General features: G+C 27.6%; 1 protein-coding gene across 2 annotated transcripts in view; it reads right to left on the bottom strand.

The window, feature by feature from the left end:
- LOC113555607 (potassium voltage-gated channel protein Shaw-like) overlaps positions 1-22013 on the bottom strand; it is a 185168-nt gene that overhangs the window by 135023 nt on the left and 28132 nt on the right. For both annotated transcript variants that reach the window (XM_026960063.2, XM_026960064.2), the window contains exon 2: positions 9668-9778. The gene's annotated coding sequence lies outside the window, so the exon portion shown is untranslated. The remainder of the gene's footprint in view (positions 1-9667; positions 9779-22013) is intronic.

Here is a 22013-nt window from a genome sequence, read left to right as displayed (position 1 = left end):
TCACGGCAAAAGAAAATAACAACAAAATTGCTGTATGGAAATGGAAAATCTTGATAAATACGTATACATGGATCGGTATACAATAATGCATAAAAATACACAATATTATAAAACCATATTACCTATATGAAAAACTCAATAAACTTACATACATAAGATGTAAACCTTTAGGGTGAGTGTGAATGTATGGAGAACTGATGGAGATGTAAAATAATGTCGTAACTAGGTAAATATACAACGTCCACTTGGAAGACCAAAAATCAGATGGAAAGACACAGTGGAAAATGATATCAGACTGGTAGGTGGGAGCGCAACAAATTGGACCCTGGACAGAGAAAAATTGAGAGCCTTACTAATGACAACGCAGGTCCTAAATTGACCGTTGATCTGATAAAGAAGAAGATTGGTATTTATATTAATATTGGTAGAAATAATACTGTATTAGTCATATATGCACTTTGTTATAAATCATATACAAGTTTCTAAGTGAAACGCTTATTTCAGCAATAATTAAAATCCAACTTAAATTTAAGAAGTATAGCAGGCACTTATTTTTTCGGTGAAATTTAAAAATATTGAAACGTATAATAATTTTTATGCCAATAATAATTAGCGATACATTTTTACAGAATACGCACTGTACTAATAGCTATACAATATATTATTGGTTCCAATGTATGATTTTCTAGTAAATTTCGTACAGTTCCATTAAATCATATTAGTATTTAATAGTTTGCACAATCACGTGTCAATAATACATGACAATAATATAATAATATAGTCTAGTTTCTTCATTGGCACGTGATAGGTTTTTATGCCCAAAGAAAATAATGAAATTAATTAACACTATACTATACGGCCGATTACTACAACTATTACTTGACCGCAATGTGAATTGTAAAAACCCAACGTCTGCAGACACACATACAGTATTTTTAATAAATTCTTGGGTCGTTTAAGACCTCACCATATTGTATAACGTATATATATATATATGTGTGTGTGTGTGCTTGCTATGTGTTTTTGTGTCGCAAGTATCTTCTACAACTTCTAGAGATGAAATAATCTTAAGAACGCCAAAATTATATATTACATAATATATATATACACCTAACGTGCATAAATCCGTCAGGGCTTTGCTCTACCCAGCTCCAGTATTTATTTTACTAATTAAAAACAACTTAACCAGACACTAACTACATAAAAATAAATTCACTTCACTCCGACTTTCTATTTACGAAATTATTGTATGTTATGTATTTGTGTGTCAAAATATTTTGTTTATTTCAAAACGTAATTCAACATTACAATCACTGATGTGTGAGCCATCGTGATACATGTTTAGAACTTAGCCGGGTTTTTAAACGGTTACAAAAACTATTATTAATAATATATTAATCAGGTAGCTGTTGTAGCGTGTGGTATTTGATGTAACATTTAAATATATTAGAGAAATTAAATCATTAGAACATGATATAGAAATTGAAAAATGGGTCTCGACATAAATCATAATATGCACGGTTCAAGTCTTATAAATGAAAACTATATATCCTGATTAATAACCATTTACATATAAAATATGATCACGAAAGTTGCAGGTGTCTTTTAAACAGTGTTTTCACAAAGAAACATTTGAACCTTATACCTCACCATTCTTGTATCCGCTTTTGATTAGGACTTAGGTTATATTGTTTTAGCATTTTGAACACGATTCACATATTAGATTGACATCACTGAAGTATGCAACTCATAATACAATTTAATATAATATTATATTATCTATACAAAAAATAATGCATTTTTTTTTTATTATTAGAATATTTTGTATGGATCGAAATAATTAATCCACCAAAAAATTATTATATAATACACACGAAGAAGTCAAGTTATTTTTTCTAGATAAATTTCAAAATATATCACCACAAACTAATGTCACAGAGTGCTGCTGTTTAATTGATGTATAATTATTGAAAGTATTGAGTCTAAATGCACTGAATGTTTAAAATTGTATAAACTAGAATTATAATTGTTTTCGGGGATAAATGCATGGCGGCTACGCTGCATCACATCAATTTCGAACCGCGGCGTTAGTTGTGCCCGGCTAACGTCATCCGTCTGTGGCAGCTCGTTTCTTGCGTGCCACCTGGTGACGTACGTGTCACCTGTTTATTTTCCACCTTTGTGCACTTTCCTCATTTCGCCGTTTACCTGCCAACAAAGTCGTGTACAGCCGCATTAAGTTTCTGCCACGCACGATTCATCCGCCCAAAGTGTATTCGTACATGCTATTAAAATACGTATAATACGTCCCCCCGTTGGCATGTCGCATGCCTTTGGAGAACATGATTTATCACATCCGCTTCCACGCTCTGTAATACTCGTATGCTAAAACACCTACACCTGTGAGAGTCCGGAATAAGTCTGAAATGCAACTGAAATAATTTGATGATATGCGTGTCACACAAAAGGAATACACACTATCCGGAAACAACCATAATATTATAATTGACGTAGTAAGTGTATACTATTGATATCTACCGCACGTCATCATAGCGTCAAAATACTAAAAGTAAGCTTTTCCAGCGCGGTTTACGCAAAACCGCAAATACCCACTGCATAACTGCGATTGTACTTAAACTGAGAAAATTAATTGAAGTTCGTGACCATGACCGTATATGTATATATATATATATGTACATTATACATTATACATAAGACCTAAGCGATTTATTCACATCTGGCCATCCGTCATTTGTATTTTACACTATAATTTAGTATATATCACGAGTTCAACTTAACGGTTGAGTTGCTACGATGTTAAGCCTGTTTCCGCACTCTAAACTTTACACTTATCCATTCACTGAGCGACTTCTATGATATCGGTACCTTTGCATTAAACACTCAGAGTTCGTTATCGCAGCGAGTTCTGCGGTTATTTCGCGTTTGCCGCAAACCAGAATAAACGCCGTACCGTATTAAATGTAAATTATTAAATATATTTTTTATTGGCTACCTTGTTTCGCGTAAGATCTTCTTCAGCCACATACGTACGTAGTACGTTAATACAGTAGGTATCCGAAAACTCGATCATCACAGCAGTAGTACATAAGTACTTATTGCCTTCTTTTTGTTCGGTTTCGTTACCGCGCTTTATTTGCGGTAATAATAATAATTGTTGACGATATTTATGATACAGCATTTTATGTAATTTTATATGTTTCCTAATATTATGGTACTTTGGCGTTCGTCTATTTTAGATGCAGATATCATGTATGTGTTTGTAAGCATTTACACCAACATGTTTCCCTTCGAATAATTTTATTATAATCATGTGTTTCGATAACATCTCGTGTTTATTATCAGTCCTGTCCATATACATCTTCCTCGAACGATTACTGTATAGTAGGTACAATGATTAATATAATATAATATAATACATTATATTATGATACCGCAATAGATACTTGACTTAAATGTTTTAAAGAACTCAATATTATTATAAAACCTAAACAAAAATAATATTTTTGTGAACGAAACGATACTGATATAAAATATCAGGATGTATGAGTAAAAAGTTTTGTCATGACTTACGAATGACATCAGATTATTAAATAATACATACTATTTGCACATTGAAGATCTTGCAACGGAAAGGTATTTAAACTAACGAGATTCACAAATATGTATTCATAACGCAAAAGACGTGACTACACTGTATCGATGAATGCATCCGACGGAATTAACACTAAGTCAAAATATATAAACATAGTATACAGTACTTGATGTAAAAACCGGAATTATAATATGCGCACTGGATATAATAATATTTAATAGACACATTTTGTTTGAAGTTTGTTTGGCATTATTTCGTTTTACTCGGGGTTGTATTATCAAATATAAAAAATTAAACTTATAGAGATAGATTAAGATGGTATTAAAATTATAAATTATTTTAAAAGTCCATTAAAAATTATAAAACTATAGTTTACGGTAAATACGTTAGATAAACAGTGAATATGAGAATTAATAATTTTTATCCAATATATTTAATTATTTTAATGTAAATACCTATATGGCCTTATACGTAATATCAGTAATTGATTGATAAAATATTCATATTTTTAAAAACTTTTCTTTTCTTTTTTTTTTTTGAGTTGGTTTCATGATTAATAAGCTTATAGATTTTATAATATTACACCAATAAACCACCCACATTATAACGTAGTATAATGATGTAAAGTATAAATTTATTTTTTTTTTTTCAACTGGCTACTATTAGTTATACTTTTAATTAATTTTTTTTAAATGTATTGTACAATTAGGCTTACACTGCAGAATTCACACATAACTCAACGTTTTATTTGTATACAATAATATTTTATTGACCAATTTTTAATAATAAATTATAATTGTCTATAGTTTATTGACATTTTATGAAAAATAAAAATTTAATAATATGAATATAAATATAATTCTCACACAATGTAAAAAGTATATTTTTAATAATACGAAACAATTTTAATTTTTGACAATATTTTGAGTGAGATAAGTGACCAATTTGTAGTCACCATAAATAGCGTATTTATTATCCAAATTATCTATTCTAATATTCTAGTTTGCGGTACCATGCAGTATTTTATTATTATAATAATTATTATTATTATTAAAAGTATAATATAAATGTATAATATCGTTTACGTACGACTGAGTTTTGATTGACGTTCAAATAAAATATCAGAGGTGGTATACCTATTTCTGCAATCGTGTGATATTATTGATAAACATATATTACTTACATATAATACATAAACATATACATCGGCTAAATTGTATGAGTTTGTCACTTGTCAGACATAATAAGCAAGAGTAATATATATTTTGAATAAATATAAAATAATATTTTATGAATCGACGTAATTTATATATTTTTGGAAATTTCGTTTATAAATATAATGGTTATATATTAGATATACTATTATGCCACGTTATTTCAAAATACAATAGCGCACAAGCATAGTATTATATTTGTGATAATTCAAAACGTTTCGTTGGTTATTTCAATATTGCACTTAAACCCAGAAAATTGTTTCTAACAAAATAAGTTTTCAATCTGATATATAGTTTTGCTTGATTATGCCAAACTATTATAGGTATGGTGCTCAGATAAGGGTCTCGCCAAAAAGAAAATAAAGACACATATTTATTTGTATATTTTAATGTTATTATAGTATAAGTACCTACGGACAATTTAAAATAATCCTAAACACGACCTTAACTGTATGTCAAGAAATTAGATAGCGTAAATTCGCGAGATAACTGAAACATAAAATTGCAAATTATTTTACTCAAAAATACATTTTTACATTATCTATCTTGCATGTGTGTAAATGTACTGAAATTATACGGAGTCCTATGTTTTAAAATATTTAAATACTTAATTAAATACAGTTTATATATTATATAGATATATATTTTTAAACTATTGTGGATGTAACTTCCCGTGTTAAAAAATGATATAGATTATAAACCATGACCTTCAAATAATGCAATATAATTTATGTCTTGTCGTAAACAAAGATGTATTCAAAGTTATCCACTTAAATGATAATTATTTTTTGGCACACTTCTTAAGTATTTCAATTTTCGATAATGAAAATTATGTATCCAGGTACTCGTACCTTATAATAGAAAAACAAAATTAAACAAAGAATAATAAACACGCTTTATAGATTATTTTTTATGTATTCAATATTTTTTACGAGCTTTAAAGGTTTATAACATTACCGTGTTATAATTATCTGATGAGGTTGGACTAAATATTTAGTATGTACCTACTGTTTATTTTATTTTATCAATCGAAAACTCCACCTGGGGATACCCCACTATTCTAATACGCATCATCTACTTGTGTGACTAGGTCTCATGTAAAAATTTTTACTTATGGAAAAAAAACGTTACAACGCCGAATTAATGATTAATTATTAGTATTTAAAACAAATAAATTAAATATATTATCCTTAAAAACATATAAAGTATTTGGCTTTAAAAAGAAAAACAATATTAAAAATTTAAAAAAAATATATTTGTGTTTTTGCCATTTGTATGTTTTGAGAAAATAATAAAAAAAAAGTATTGTTATTCGAATAAATAAATACATGACTAAATATTTTATTTTCCGTGCAACGTTTCCTAAAATATATTATTGAATATACTTACCTAGAAATAAATATATATATAATATTATACTATATACAATACGAACATGACAATAGGAGAAATGATTGCGTATAGCATTCAAAATATAACTTTTCTAAAGACCGAATAAAAATAATATAATACATGACTTCACTGCGAACCAAATTTATTAAAGTAAACAGAATATCACGGAATGTTCATTAGGAATTAGAATTTATAGTTGCAGTATTGTTGTGTTACTATTTTGTTTTCAATCGAAGTAATTACACAACACACGACTCGCACATAGATGTGCCATCGCGATATACACATATTATGCTGATATCCATTATCCGCACTTCACATAACATATTAATTTGTACATTGTTTGTCGCGAAATTACATTCCGTCGCGTCATTGCATCCGCTATCCGACGCTTTTTACGTGGGAGAACATATTATAGTCTATCCTATATATTGTCAATAGTCAAATGAATTTTTATTGAATTTGCTCCTAACACAGATTTTTATAACAGTGTGATTTAAATGCGTCATCACACGTCGTGCATAAAGTAAGATGGTTTTTATTGAAAATAGTTTTGTTTGAATGTTTTTAAAACATAACCTAACGTATATACCATTAATAAACATAATATTATGATTGGTGAATAAAATAAATTAATAATAAGTTAAAATTTAATAAATTGACATAATATTATTATTGATGATAAAAATTTAACTCTGGCATAAGATATAATTATTTATTACTTATTATTAATATAATAACCATGAATGTTGATAAGACTGAAGTCTTATCTGTTTTTTTTTTTTTTTTTTTTTTTTTTTTTTTTTTTTTTTTTTTTTTTTTTTTGAGTTTTCCATTAAACTACAGAACATAATTCTACTGCTGTATGGATGGTTTAAGAATGTTCGAGTTATAGAAAATAATGTTTCGAAACACAAAAACATTAAACACTTTAGATATTTAATTTGAAAAGGCATGTGCTTAATGTGTAGTTCACTTAACAACAAGTCTAATAACCCAAAACAAAAACATGTTATGGCAGTAACATTAGAACTATAATAATAAACATTTGTACCGCTTACCGGTGAACAGGACTGCAGATGGCAGACGGTTGGTCTAAATGTTATAATTGATTGATCAGATGGCTCAAATGTTAAAAACAACTGGTTATAAAAGATCTTATCAGTTTTATTATCGTAAAATACAGGTTATGAACACGTGTCGCTATATAAGCTCAACTACCGACCTCTCTAAAAATGCATCTCACCTTCGAGTTCTCCAGTGAATTAATTAGGTTCTGCAGTCTGCATGAGGAACTAAGTACAAACGCCAAAGTTTTGGTTTTAAAGCCATTAGAAACGTCGTGTACTTTGAAGAAAATAGACTTAATTAATGTATAATATAGCTCGGTGGCGGAGGCGTATTCGTTTAAGTTTGGAATGTTCCGAGTACGCATAGAGATAAATAATATATTATATAATATACAACAATAATGTAGAGAATTATGATTTATGATGCAGATCATATTATTATAATATTGAATAATTTCGACTAAAAGTAAAAAAAAACTTAGATTTCGACAAACCATTGAAACAATATGCACACTGTATAGGACTAAAACTATAGTTGGACATAATGGCAATTTTCTAATAGTTATATTTAATTTAGTTATTTAGTTATAATTCAGATTTTCGACATTCTCGATTGGAGAACACAGGTATAAGACAGCGAAAAAATTCTATACATTTTTATAGAAAGGATATATGTATTTTTTAGTTATTTTATTATATTCTGATATGAATAAATTATTAAATTTATTACCACAAAAAAAAAAAATTGATTCGTATATTTTATATTTTAATAATTGCATATATTCTCTACGGGCGATTCCATTATCGTTATGCACGATTTAGAAATTTGTTAAGTATATTATATTATTTTATTTAACACTAGTTTGAAGTTAATTTATGTTTCATACAAAATAAATGAAATTAAACGAAATCAAAAAATAAATATTAGTAATAGTTATGATAATCATAGATAACAAAACTAAACGTCTTAAATTATAACTTATAAATTATTGGCCAGAACTGGCAAATCATTTTGTATAAGGAATTATTGCGTGTATAGAAAGTTGAATGAGTCGAAACGTCGAACGATTGGCGTGTTAAGGTAGAACATGTGAGGAAATAGGGGAACGAAGATCAGGTGCATTCAAGGATCCATTTAAAAAAAAAATAATCAAATTGACATGTGTGTCTATAACACTATACGTGAAATGACATCGATTCGTCTGTAAAAAAGACAGAATAATGACGTTTATTACGACCATTTTCGATTTTCGATTTATCTTATTTCGTTATTTGTTTTTATAGAACTCTAAAGTACTATCTTGATTTGCACATTAAAAAATAATAATAATAATAAAAAATAAACGATTTTGATATACTTAACACAATATTATGTAGGTAATGCTGTGTTGACTTGTAGAAAACGGTAATTATCATTAATGTAATAGTATTTAATAAAAGTATACGCTATAATTTAATACCATCATGTTCTTATTAAAATAGTAAGCAATGAATTGTAAACATTTTTCGGTTTGACGAATTCGCGTGAAACAACATTTTGTGTTAAGAAGCACGTCATATGATACGAGACGTTTTACGGCGACGTAATAATTTGCACGGACGGTTGCGCGTCGTAGGGAACCGCGACGGGCGTAGAAACGTCAAAAACTTTTGTCCGGATCTTATCGGCAAACAATATGCGATATTAAATGCGAAACCTCCGCGGACCCGAAACCGTGTATGTGTTTGTAGTGGTCAACAAAGAAAATCTCCGGCGGCCGTCGTGCTTTTAGTATTGTTATTATTATTATTATTATTATTATTATTATTGTTTCATCGTCGTCGTCGTCGTCGGGCTTTTAAACAGCGTTCGACTAATCATAGTTCGTTCTGCAATAATAATAATAATAATAATAATAATAATAATAATATTATGTTCTCCGTTGTTACACTCGCTTTGAAGGGTCAATAGTTTTTGAACGCGGTTACGCGGATTGTGAATAATATCGATGTTTTAAAGTTTAATTTTAAGAGTACATTTTTGTCCGTCGAGCAGCTGCGAGCAATATATTAAAAACGTTTTTAATACTTAAGGACAATTAATAGAAAAACATAAAAAAATAAAAAAAAAAATAAAAAATATTCCACGCAGTTCCTGTGACGTCGATAGGTTCGATGACAAATAATCATTCTGTCTACTATAAACATAATATTTGAGCGTTTGTCGTCATCAATCTCCGACAACGTTCTACGTGGGGACTTACAAACACATTTCACATTAATTATCGTATGCAATAAACCAGACTTATTTTTAAGAGAAACAATTACGACATATTATTCATAAGCGCGTGCCAATAATGTGTATATACTTGTACTGTATATTTATTAAATTCACTTACCACATGTTCTGAATAGCTTTGACGTTAATAATTCCGAAGCGATGGGTATTTTCTTCGAACGAGTACACATAATCGGCCGTCAACCTCTTCCACAACGGTAATGGTCGTGTCCTGAAAAGGAAACACTGCGTGTTAAATGTATACACTACACACACATATATATAATAATGATAAGATTTTAGAAATAATAATAGTAATACGTAAAACCACTTGAAATTCGTGAGCCGCCTCCGTAGACTTTGACAGGATCATACTATTATATATATATATATATATAACAAATCTCTAGTTTGGCAGCTCCCTTGACATAAAATGCCATATATATTATTACTATTTATCTTGGGCTCGTAAGTTTTTATATGCATTTCGTGTTTATTTATGTCATGTACATGTTTTTTTTTTATAAGTGCATTTCCTTCAACCTTCTCTGAATTCTCATTTGTAACGCGTCTATTTAATCGCCTTGTCGTGTTTATGATATATTTTTTAAGTGATAGTAACTGCCCGCCTCCAACACCTCTTAGATAACGTGTGATATCTCGACCCCATACGCGTTTTATTATTATTCTTATTAAATTTTGCTATGATTATTTCGAGAAAATTAGTACGCGACTTGCAATGACTTCAAATATCAAAGCCTCTTTGAGCCATAACCGTTATTATGATTTTATGTATATGTATAACTATAAAGACGTATTACGTTTTATATCTTTTTTAAAAATAAAATTCACAATTTATTGTAAACGATATTACAAATGTAGTTCTAAAAAATCACATCAGTTCTATTAGTTTATTTATCTTTATTTTATTATTTGTTGACATAACTATAATTTTATTGTTGATCATTATAAATGCATTACGAAAAAATATACCTACACAGTGTTCTATGTTATTTTTTTTACGAATTTTTCATCAATATCCTATATTATTTATTAAAAAATTATGTTCTCTTTAAGATCTGGTAAGATCATGGTCATTGTGATTTAAATGGTTAAGGTTTAACTCGATGTTTATTTCAAATGGCTAATGTTGAATAATGCTTTTTAATTTTATGTACATATTAATATAATAACGATATATTTTATAGAATATTTTGTTTTTTTCTTAGTATTTGGTTCGAAAAACGATTTGAAATGTTAACCGTCAAATTATTAAAAGGTACTATTGGAATTATTTAATTAAATTAATAATTGATTACAATTAATATCTATATGAGTACGTTGATATCCCAGATTATCTAAATATTTCTAATTACAATGCGTGTTAGTATTTTACAGTTTTGTAAGTCTGCAATAATTTGAGAAAAATTATAGTAAAAGTATGAAAAATTGCAATATAAATTATAAAACGTAATTTTTTTTTTAATGAACTTTTTAAGTAGTTATTCATTAACTTTTTTACGTCCAATAAACAATATTTCAACAATATATTCCTATATATTATGTGTATTGTGTGTGTGTGTGTGTATTAATCGATTTTTTAATTAGTTTATTTAAATTAATATCATTGATGTATAAGACAAAAAAAATGTATTATGTTTAAATGAACTAAATATTAATATGTTTATACTATGACTTATATATACCGGCCTATTTAATTATAAAAACTATTTAAACATTTTGAAGGCTGAAATACTCTTTTTTTTTAATTTGTGTTAACGATTTAATATAAAAAGCTAAAATCTATTTTTATCAAAATATAATTTTACGTTACTATACTTCATGGTGAATTCATAAAAACGATATGAAAGTTGTAATTGTTTTTTACTTCCGAAGTAATATAACAAAGGTTCTTGACTTTTCATTTTAAAATTTAACAAAGTTGGATGTTTGTTGAGGCTTTTAAGGGATTTTCTCGTAACAAAGTGTACAAACTTGTATTTCTCTAACTCATGTCGTGAACAGGCTACTCTCAACATGTCTGATAAAGTGATAATGTATCGTTGGAGAACATGATATTGCAGTGCGCTAGAAAATTGCACAGTGATATATCCTCACATTTTGAGTTTTCTTAAAAATTTAAACATCTAAACGGTTGATATAATAAGTGAAAATCGATTATAATATATTTTTCTCCATTATTAACCAGAAAACTCAAAAATATTTTTCCGTTTTTAAAAATCAGTACGCTCTGTATATTTTATTCTGAATTCACTAAGTAAGATTAAGTCCAATCGTAGTATCGTATTTTTTATTCATTTAGTAGTTAGATACAACTGTTTCCTGAGTATGAGTTCCGAGTATTTTTGAGACGGTGTAGTGCGCACTCATGAAATTGATTGAAAGCTGTTTTTCACATTAAAATGTTTATGCCCAATGTTCTGGAATTTGCGCACGCAACAACTTTGAAATGGTTTAGAGGCAGTCATGTGAACGAACAATCGATCGTTGGTAATGATTAAGCGCTGTACATATAATATATATACATATTATAAATTCCTTTAACAACGACGTTACTAAATAGGAAAAACTTTATCCAGTTAATTTCAAAAATAGTATTATCCGTCCCGATTGGGCAGGAAACACATCAATTGTAGATATTTGTATCAATAATCGCGAACTTCAACAGATCTATCCAAAACACAATTCTATTGGTTCTTCGCGATAATAATATGACTGCAGCGTTCCGATACCCAAAATTCGATTGACCTCTAACGCATATGTAGATCGTCGTCAAAATTCTTGTGAAATTCAATTAATTTCTATTCCAATTTTGGCCGTTAATCAGTTGAAAATACATACGTATTGTATTCAATAATAGAACACTACGATATTACGAGTTCTTTTTTGTAGTATTTTATTTAGTTCCATTATTGCCGATTGAATATATGTATTAGTTGACAAGGTAATAAATTCTGACTTTTAAAAATAAAAATATTCGACTAGTCTGTAGATAAATTGATTTAAAACTTTAAACAATACAACTCAAATTCAATTAAAGAAAAAGTATCACAAGAAAGTTGTATTCCTACAAGGTGCTATTATAAAGTAAAGCAACCCTTTACTATTTCACAATATAATGTTGTTTCCTTTGATGTCCTATTTTCAACTAAATAATATTATTGTTAGATAAGTTTTGATATTCAACATACATTAAAATTAAATTTAACATGGGTAAAATCAAGTTATTCAGGTTGTTATCTGTTTATATATTATAATATACTGTCCAATAAAATTACCTATGCTCTTTGATTAATATAATATATAATTCTGTTAAAATAATAATGATCATAATATTTTCAATTTAATATAATATTCAATTTAAAATAAAATAAACTATGATAATATTATTTATCATAAAATGATTGCCATTTCATTCAAATTTTTATAATTTATTTAATAACTCGTACTTCTTACTCAAATGTAACACGTTTTTCGGATATATGCATTGAGCGTAAAAGTTTGCATTTTTATATTCCAATATTTTAAAAATATTATCTATTTATTTGTATAGTTCGCAATAAAGTCACGCGAAAATCTGTTACGTAAATACAATACTACACATTTTAGTGTGCATACGTATTATTATAATTAATCATTGCAAATTAAATCCGTCTGAAATAAAAAAAAAAAAAAACCAGAAATCTGTTTGTTATTATCCGAAATTTAGTGCCGTAAATTATTGTCTAAAAATATAGTTAGCTCGTTTAAAAAAAATATATAATCTGACATAAACCACATAATAAACAAATAAAATATAAACGGAAGTTATTAACAAAATATTGACTACTTTTGACCAATGATGAATGTACATTACGTTTTAGTCCATGCGCAATCCTGTAATGCCGTCCACGAGCTTGAAGAAATAAAATTATTAATATCGTATTTTTTTTTTTTAATAAATCATTTTTTCATCTAGTCGTTAAGAATTGTTTTCTTTAAAATTGAAAAGTGAGCATTCTTTGAACTGTAAATTTGGTCACTAAGAACAATCAACGTTTAACTAACGTATAAATCTACTTACCTTGAAAACCACAGACGGCGTGCACAATTACTATTTATTGAATAAGTGGTTTATTATTCTTTCTACACAAAAATGCAGTTTATCGGTTCAACTTTCATCAATCTCTTATGCACATTCGTTTTTTTTCTCTCGTCTTTTTTTCCGTGCTAGATCACCATAGACGGATATCATAACATCGAAGAGAGTAACAAATGAGTACTTATACAAACTCTTGAGGCTCACATGCGATCACTATACGTATTTAAAACTTTTCGAGGAAATCAACTTCTGTCACTTATTCGTTAAAATAATTTAATATGCACATATCAACAGATATATAATAATTGTACACGATCGGTTTTTGTAAACGGAACACGGATCAAAATATTCTCACAGACCATTTTATAATAAACGAGTGCACGATCCGCATTTACTATGATATAATGATAATAACATGTGTGTAATTTAAATATGATTTCGATTAAATGGTTTATGTGATCATACCAAGATCATGAACGAAAATACTCTAAAAAAGAATGTTTTTGACGACATACCTCGTTGAAATGTAATATTATACATATAATATTTAATATTTTATTTAAATAAAAATTTGACTAAAATGGCAATCATTATGTGATAAATAATATTATCATAGTTTTATTTTTTTACATCTTTTCAGTAGCTATATACATTCTCAAACGATCGCTGACCGTCACACGTTGTCCGAAAGCAATATTTTATTAGTCAATACCTACAGTATTTAATATTATATATTAGATACATAAAAAGTAAAGACTAAATACTTTTGTTGTTATTAATTTGTACAGCAATCCTCAGTAGACAAATCATAATGAGAATTCCACAATGTATACGAGAATAAATGACTTCGGACAACTATACATATTGTCTAAACTTTACTGTTTAGAAGTTGTTGCTAATGGACATATTATATTTTTAACAATATACCTATTGATTTGCCGGCGCAATGTATAGGCAATTTTAGTACTTAAACGTGTGATTTTGACTATTGGTTACGGCATTTGATACTATTTTCTAATCAACAGATTGATTTTTAGAAATATAATATATATTATCATTATGACAAAAACAAAACGTGGTTAATACTCACGTGAAATTGCTCAAATACTATTAAACAATTAACAATAAATGATTCGTAAATTTAGGAAAACTAATTTAGTTATATCAAAGTCAATTTTCACAATAAGTCCATTTATTGATTTCAAGTTTCAATGCACATGATATTATTATGTTATGATGAAAATTAAAAATTCTATATATTATTATTCAACTATCAGTGAGTATTATAATTTATACTTGTATGTAAAGGCTGAAATAAATATTTTGCCTCATCAGCGTAATGATACTTATCAGAACCGACAGAACGTAAATAGTAGAATAACGTCTTAATAAACTATTAGTGAGAACAATTATTAATATTATTATACAATTATAATTGTTGTATATATTTATATTATAATAATCTATTAATCTAATTGGTAGTCTTACAACGTATGTGTTATGAGAGGCCATTTTTTTTTAGCGATGATCACAAACATGGTATAATAACTATAGGTGTTCAATACCTTGTTTGTTTTATAAATAATAATATAATACAAATTAAAATGCGCAATCTTAGTGCTTGTAATGCTGTATATTTCACGCATGTATTAGTTGTATATTGAAGTGGAAAAATAATAATGGTAGATCAAACACCACATGGAATCGAGCGGGAACCTCCAAACGATAAATCAAAATAAAAACTTAAACTATGCGATAACCTTAATCTAGAACGAACATGTTTGAAATATAAAAATAATCAAAAACTTAACTTTTATTTATATTGTTGTCAAACATCAGATACCACTACTTCCAAAATATTTCTCAATAAATAACGACTTTTTAAATAATACTTTAGAAATACTATATTCTCGAGTTAGGATTAAAAATGCGAACAATTTTTTAAAAATATTAAATTTAAAATCGTTGCAAATGTAAAATAAAATTAAGTTGTGCACTTGAAAAAATAATAATAATAATAAATATGGATGCTGGGAGTATTATAAAATATTTAAGGAAATAAAATAAAATATGATCAAAATTTAATTTCAACGGAGCTACGGTCGGCAATTGTACACGATATTGTGTATTTAACGAAATTAATGTCAATAAACCAAATGTATATATTATTACATGTACTAAAAGAAAAAAATACAAATAAAATACCAACTCATTTTATTTTTATAGGTCAACTAAAATGCCAAGAATGGGTCTGAAAAGGATAAATAAAAATAAAGTTAAAAAAAAATGTAGACGAGTAGGTACTCTGCTGTAAATTAGGTGTCGAGTGGGTTACAATTATTACGGGTGTGATAAATTTTAATTGAATGATATATTATTGTATACGAAAACAATTCTGATCGGAGACTGTTTTTTTTTTTGATATTGCTACATTTAAGTTCTTTATTTTAATTTTAGTATTACAGTAAGCTTATTTAATGTTTCCTAAAATATTGCATTTATTATAATATAACTTAATAACTTTATAAGTATTTAATTATTATTATAATGGTATATATATAAATACCATATTATATAAACTTATATAACTTAAAATGTAATTACATATGTGTGACCGTATATTTAATACCGTAAAATAGTAAAAATAGATTCATAGTATATAATATAAACTATATCTTAAAATAAATCAAAAATGATACTGAATTTAGTAAAATTTATAATAATAATATAAAATACTTACGTAAAAATTTTAAATTTCCAAAGAATAATATTTTTAAATTATATCAAAATAATTAACATCGTTATTTATCTTTAAATAAGTAATTTCGTTCAAATTTTAACTTAAAATTTGACTTTCTGGAAGAATTTGTTTTTGTATAAAGTTTGTAAAACTTACAAAGAACTTTGTATTACATTTTAAAATCTTATATGAAAACAAACATTTTCATGAATTTTTAACTACAAAATGATTTGTAAATTTTTGATACTTTAATCAGTTAGAAAAAAAATACCGTGACAATAGATTTTTGTTATTTTTTAATTGAGAAATTAAAAACTTATAAGTATACATTTTTAAGCATTTCTTAATAGTAAATCATTTTAACCAACATTTACATAAAAAAAAACTAAAAATTCATGCCTAAAAAATAGCTCGAATATAATTAAAATATTTTGAAAATGTTTAATATAAACATTTTGTGAAGATTAGATTGAGTATGAATCCTCGTTTTTCCTTAGTTTTTTTTTTTTTTTACTTTTCCAGATTATAAAATTTATTTCTAAGAAACTTTCGCTTTCGAACATCCAAAGCAACAACCAAATCCATATTTCTATCAGAAACCATCCGCATTTTTGATAATCGAAGTGTTTTTACTATTCCCGAAAGTGTTTATTCAACAAAAACATAAAACACACTTCATTTTAAAATCAATACATTCATCGTTCCGCTGAGAATCTAAATAAGTTACATACATTTTTCATGGCTAAGAACGTTCTATTTTTCTTCACCCTCCACCCCTCCCAACCAGATGATATATATTTCCGCTTTCGGCGGTCTACAAACGACTGTATGTACACGTATAGCAACTAATGCTTGCACAAATGTAAATTCCCATCATGTATTATAATTGTTATTATTATGTAAAATGTACAATCACATATTTTGCTTTGAAACGCTCGTTGTTTATAAATTTGTGTAAGGTTTTCGTCTTGTTGCCGAGGGAAATAAAAACGTATTGCCGCGCCGCCCCGAGCAGTAGACAATAATATCGCGCAGCGATGATTTAAAATCCGTTTACTCATCCCGTCCCAATCGCCGTTGGGCCCGAAAACGTTGTTCGGTTTGCGTCGGTTAGAGGTGACTATATTCACGACACGAAGCGAAACGGGCACACACACACTTACTTAAACATCGTGTACTAATACGGACGTACGCATTTCGCATACCACAGTATCCGTGTGATACTTGATGCATGTAAACACGCGGGCTTATTCCGAAATCCATATACATAGAGTAATATAACTGATTTACAGACGTATATTCCGTAAATGGAACGCGACACTACGTTTTCACGTTGTCCTATAGTATTAACCTTAAGGGAAAACGAGAAAACATGTTGACATCTCATATATACGTATTCATTTTAACACTATAAATTACAAAAGTAGATTTTTGACTAAAATTTCATAAAGAATGAGTGTGTGTATATTTTTCTCGTGTATGTGCTGGTTTGGTGTATTGGCATGTTAACTATTCATACCGCATTTCTAAGGTCAGAGGTAAAAGTCAAAACGATAGTAGTCGTTTGCATATTCCCTATCGTTTAATTATGGAGGCCTTAAGGTTACAAGAACGTAAAATCCGTCCAACGTCGACTTAAAACAATATTTACCATCATGCTACGCACGATGATTGTAGGTAGTAGGTACCCAAAACTACCAAAGTTAAATAAAAAACTATGTTTAAAACTAAAATGATTCGAATCACTCGTGTTACCACCCGTGCGACAATTTAAATAGCATCCAATTATTTTTTTTTCGTTTCAAACATAAAATATTAAAATGCGATAATTTTCTTAGAAAAACATCCCCTAAACATAACTCAACAATTATCAATATTTAAAATGTATAATAGAAAAATAAATTATACGTTCTGATTTGGATAGAATTAGTTTAATGATAAATTATATATAATTTTCACACTAAAAATTTTATAAAAATTAAATATAAATAATAAGAATATGTACCTAGAGAACTAACTATATTAAAAAAGAATAGACTATGCTTAATGAGTTTCATCATAATTATTAACATTTTATTTTCAATTAAAATTTTGAATTAATTTTATTCTCCACATGTTTGAAAATGAAAATAAAAACTACCATATTCTATAGCAAAAACGCTAATATTATAGCAATATAATCAAGTTTATACACAAAACTCAAATATTATAAAATAATTAATTGTATTCAGTAAAAGAACAAAATTTAAAATTACCTTATTTGATAAAATAATATATATATTTAATTACAGACATTTTATGAACTGCGTTATCGATTCCTGTACAAGAATTTAATATTAATTTATGACGATGTAATACAATACGATAATTAATGAAGTAGATAGTTGAAAATTGTTAGTGATAATTTTGGAGTAATAATTTTTCAACAAAATTTTAAGTTATAACTTAAAAACAAGGAACAGTTTTCGCCAGTCAGCAGTAAATTAGTTATAAAATAAAAAAAGACTTATCAATGAATGATTGAGTTTCTAATATTGTTTTCAGCACTAAATACGTACCTATATTAATAATAATATATTTATTAAACGTTTATGAATTCTGTAGATATTTATCAGATTTCGACATTATTTTTCAATTACCATTTGTACATGATCAAACGACCGTAAGTAAATTTCTATAAAAAAAAAGAACTTTCCGCCGTAAGTAGGTACTAATTTTGTTACATGTAATATTGATTTAAATTAACCGCCTTAATATAAATTTTGAGCGGAGTTGCACACATATCCTTCGGTCCAAAATGTCACGAGAAATTTCTAATAGAGTGTATGATTTGTCTGACTTTGCAGACGTTTTATCTTTATTATTATCGTTATAGTTTTTTTTTTCAAATAGGTTTATAGTTGTTAAAACTATTATTTTCGATAGTAAAACGACCGAAATTGAATACAATAATAATTTATGAAGGTTACTGGAAGCAATAATAATAATAAAAGATTTTTTTGCTCGAGTTTACAATTGTTTTTCACGTCCATCAGCTGCATATTTGTACCGTTAAGCTACCTCAGGGATTGGCGGAATTAACAACAGTTACTAGAACTCCCTGCTGTATGTGATTTCGGTATTACTTCGAAAACTATCGACTCATCAATCACTTAGATTTTCAACGTGGTATGTATACGCTTTTAAAATATATTTTTTCGCGTATAAATAACGTTATCTCTAACACGATTATTATCGTCATTATACAAACATATATACTATATATTATATTACACAGCAACCCTGTCTTCGTTTTCTCGAACTGTGGCCTTCCACTGCTAACACGTAATTCATCGTACCTACAATATGATTATGCATGCCGCAGTACGGGTTTCCGGTTAAAACTGTCGGACGTTGTCGACACACTGCACAGTGCAATAGCGAGGCGAGATTAAACCAATATTAGTTTAGGGTTGGTTTGAAAATTAAATTTACCGATTGTTTTGGTTTATATAGTCAGGACGACTTTTCTATTTGTGTATACGAGTTTCAAATTAAATCCATTATCGTAGAACGCATTCTGGAGACGAGAGTTTCGATAATACTCAGTAATCTCATTAGTCATATAACTCGCAAAAATATACCTGCCAAGTACCAGATACTCGTTCGAACCCAATTTATTGTGTATGTTTAGGTACTATTACGTACGTGTTGTGATTTAACTGATACACATTTTTGTTCTTCGCGTCTATACACAATAGAAGTTTGATTCAAATGATGCAATTACAACGCATTAATGCAATGACGTTTTCCGTGCACAACTGGTGTACCTCGTCGTTTTAATGCGACAAATATCGCATTTTATTTGACCACGATTTGAATGGTTGGTAAATTGTAATTTGTAATCGAATTATAATTATAATCAACATTTACATTTTGCCGAAAACAACACCACAACAATAGATCAAACAACTCACTGATTATTTGTAAATTTTGGTTAGATTTTTAATAATTTTAGTAATTATCTTAAACAACGATTTTCTACAATCGAATGTTAATTAATCACGGTAATGCAGAGAATCCAAATAAATTTTTTTTTTTTTTTAACTTAATGATAAAAATGTGTACTAGTGTTTGGATGTTTGGAAGCGATATAGGATTTGATGACGACAGCGTGTTCGAATTTAATCTATTCGCAATGTTGTAGTGATTTATAAACTACGAGAAGAAAACTGTAAATACATTTTGCTGACTTCTCAGTGGGGCAATTCCCTGATCTGTCTGTATACGTATATGGTGGTTTTTAGATGACACGTGCGATAAAAGAAAAATGCATATAACCGAGAAAAAAAATAAATACCTCTTTGAGTGGCCTTAGTCAAAAGCAATATATCATCAAGATGGATAAAAAAAGACAAAAACAATTAATACTCTAAAATATGTGGTTATGAACGTGGTCATAATAACATACGTAATTATATTATTTTTAGAGAGTGCTTAAATGCGATTAAATAATATTTAAGTTCCAATCTTTAAGCTTTCCACATATCTAATAATATATTGTACAAAAATTCAATGTTCTCAAATTTAATAATTTTTCAATTTTTGTTTCATTATTTAAACATCGTAATATTATTGTATAATGGAAAATTTTGAAATCGATTAACGATAAGTAAACTAGAGTCATTCATAATTTTCGAATTATTATAAATAACTTACAAACCAATAAAACCAAAAAACATCGTGAAAACTTCATAATTTTGATTTAAAGATAATTTTTTATATGTTATGTTGGGTCGTGTAAAAAATCAATTAACATTTAATGAATCAATAGTGAGCTAATGGTCTCATAAATATGATTTAGTGTTCCATGATTGGTCCATTAAATGTTATTGAGACAAATAAATCAATTTTTTTTGTACAACGTTGCATTTCTATATTATTTATTTACTCGTATATTGATAATATTATTTTTCAAAACAATTTTCTTTTTCATTTTCATTTAATTTTCAAATTATTAACAATATTTCTTTTCAAAAATATTTCTTTCAGATCTAAGATTTTATACTGGCAGCATTAAAAAGTTACGATTTGCAGAATTTTGCTTTTGTTATTTGTTATGTTTGTGTATGTAGATCAAAAATGTTTTAGCGATGATCTATTTTTTACGAGTTATTTTTATTGGTTAATATTGAATTTCCAATAACAAAAAGTGATGTCTACTCTTGAAAAATATATTATAAAGTCTTAACATATATATTATATGCATAAAATATTATTGTTTAATATACATTTAAGTATCTGGTAATATTGCGTAAATAATGGATTATATAATATTATATTTTTATAAAATAAGCGCGGGCGAATCGTTCGACTTGTTAGTATTTTCGAATTGTTTTAGAAAAATAATATTTAAACTATAACGTGATATGAGATGATAAGAAATACAATTATTTTTCGTATAGTCTATTTTACAAGGCAGGTGAATATCGCCATTTCATACTAAGAATTTTACAGTACATGGTTCTATTGGTGCTGTATATTCACCGCTGAAGCTTTATTAGATTGTCGAGTTTCAAGAGTAAAGACATCTTTGTAACTTATAAGTTGTAACTCTCAGAATTTAACCATAATTTATTAGGAACA

This window comes from Rhopalosiphum maidis, chromosome 4, assembly GCF_003676215.2.
Source record: "Rhopalosiphum maidis isolate BTI-1 chromosome 4, ASM367621v3, whole genome shotgun sequence".
Classification (NCBI taxonomy): domain Eukaryota; kingdom Metazoa; phylum Arthropoda; class Insecta; order Hemiptera; family Aphididae; genus Rhopalosiphum; species Rhopalosiphum maidis.
This window is presented reverse-complemented; position numbering and strand designations above follow the sequence as displayed.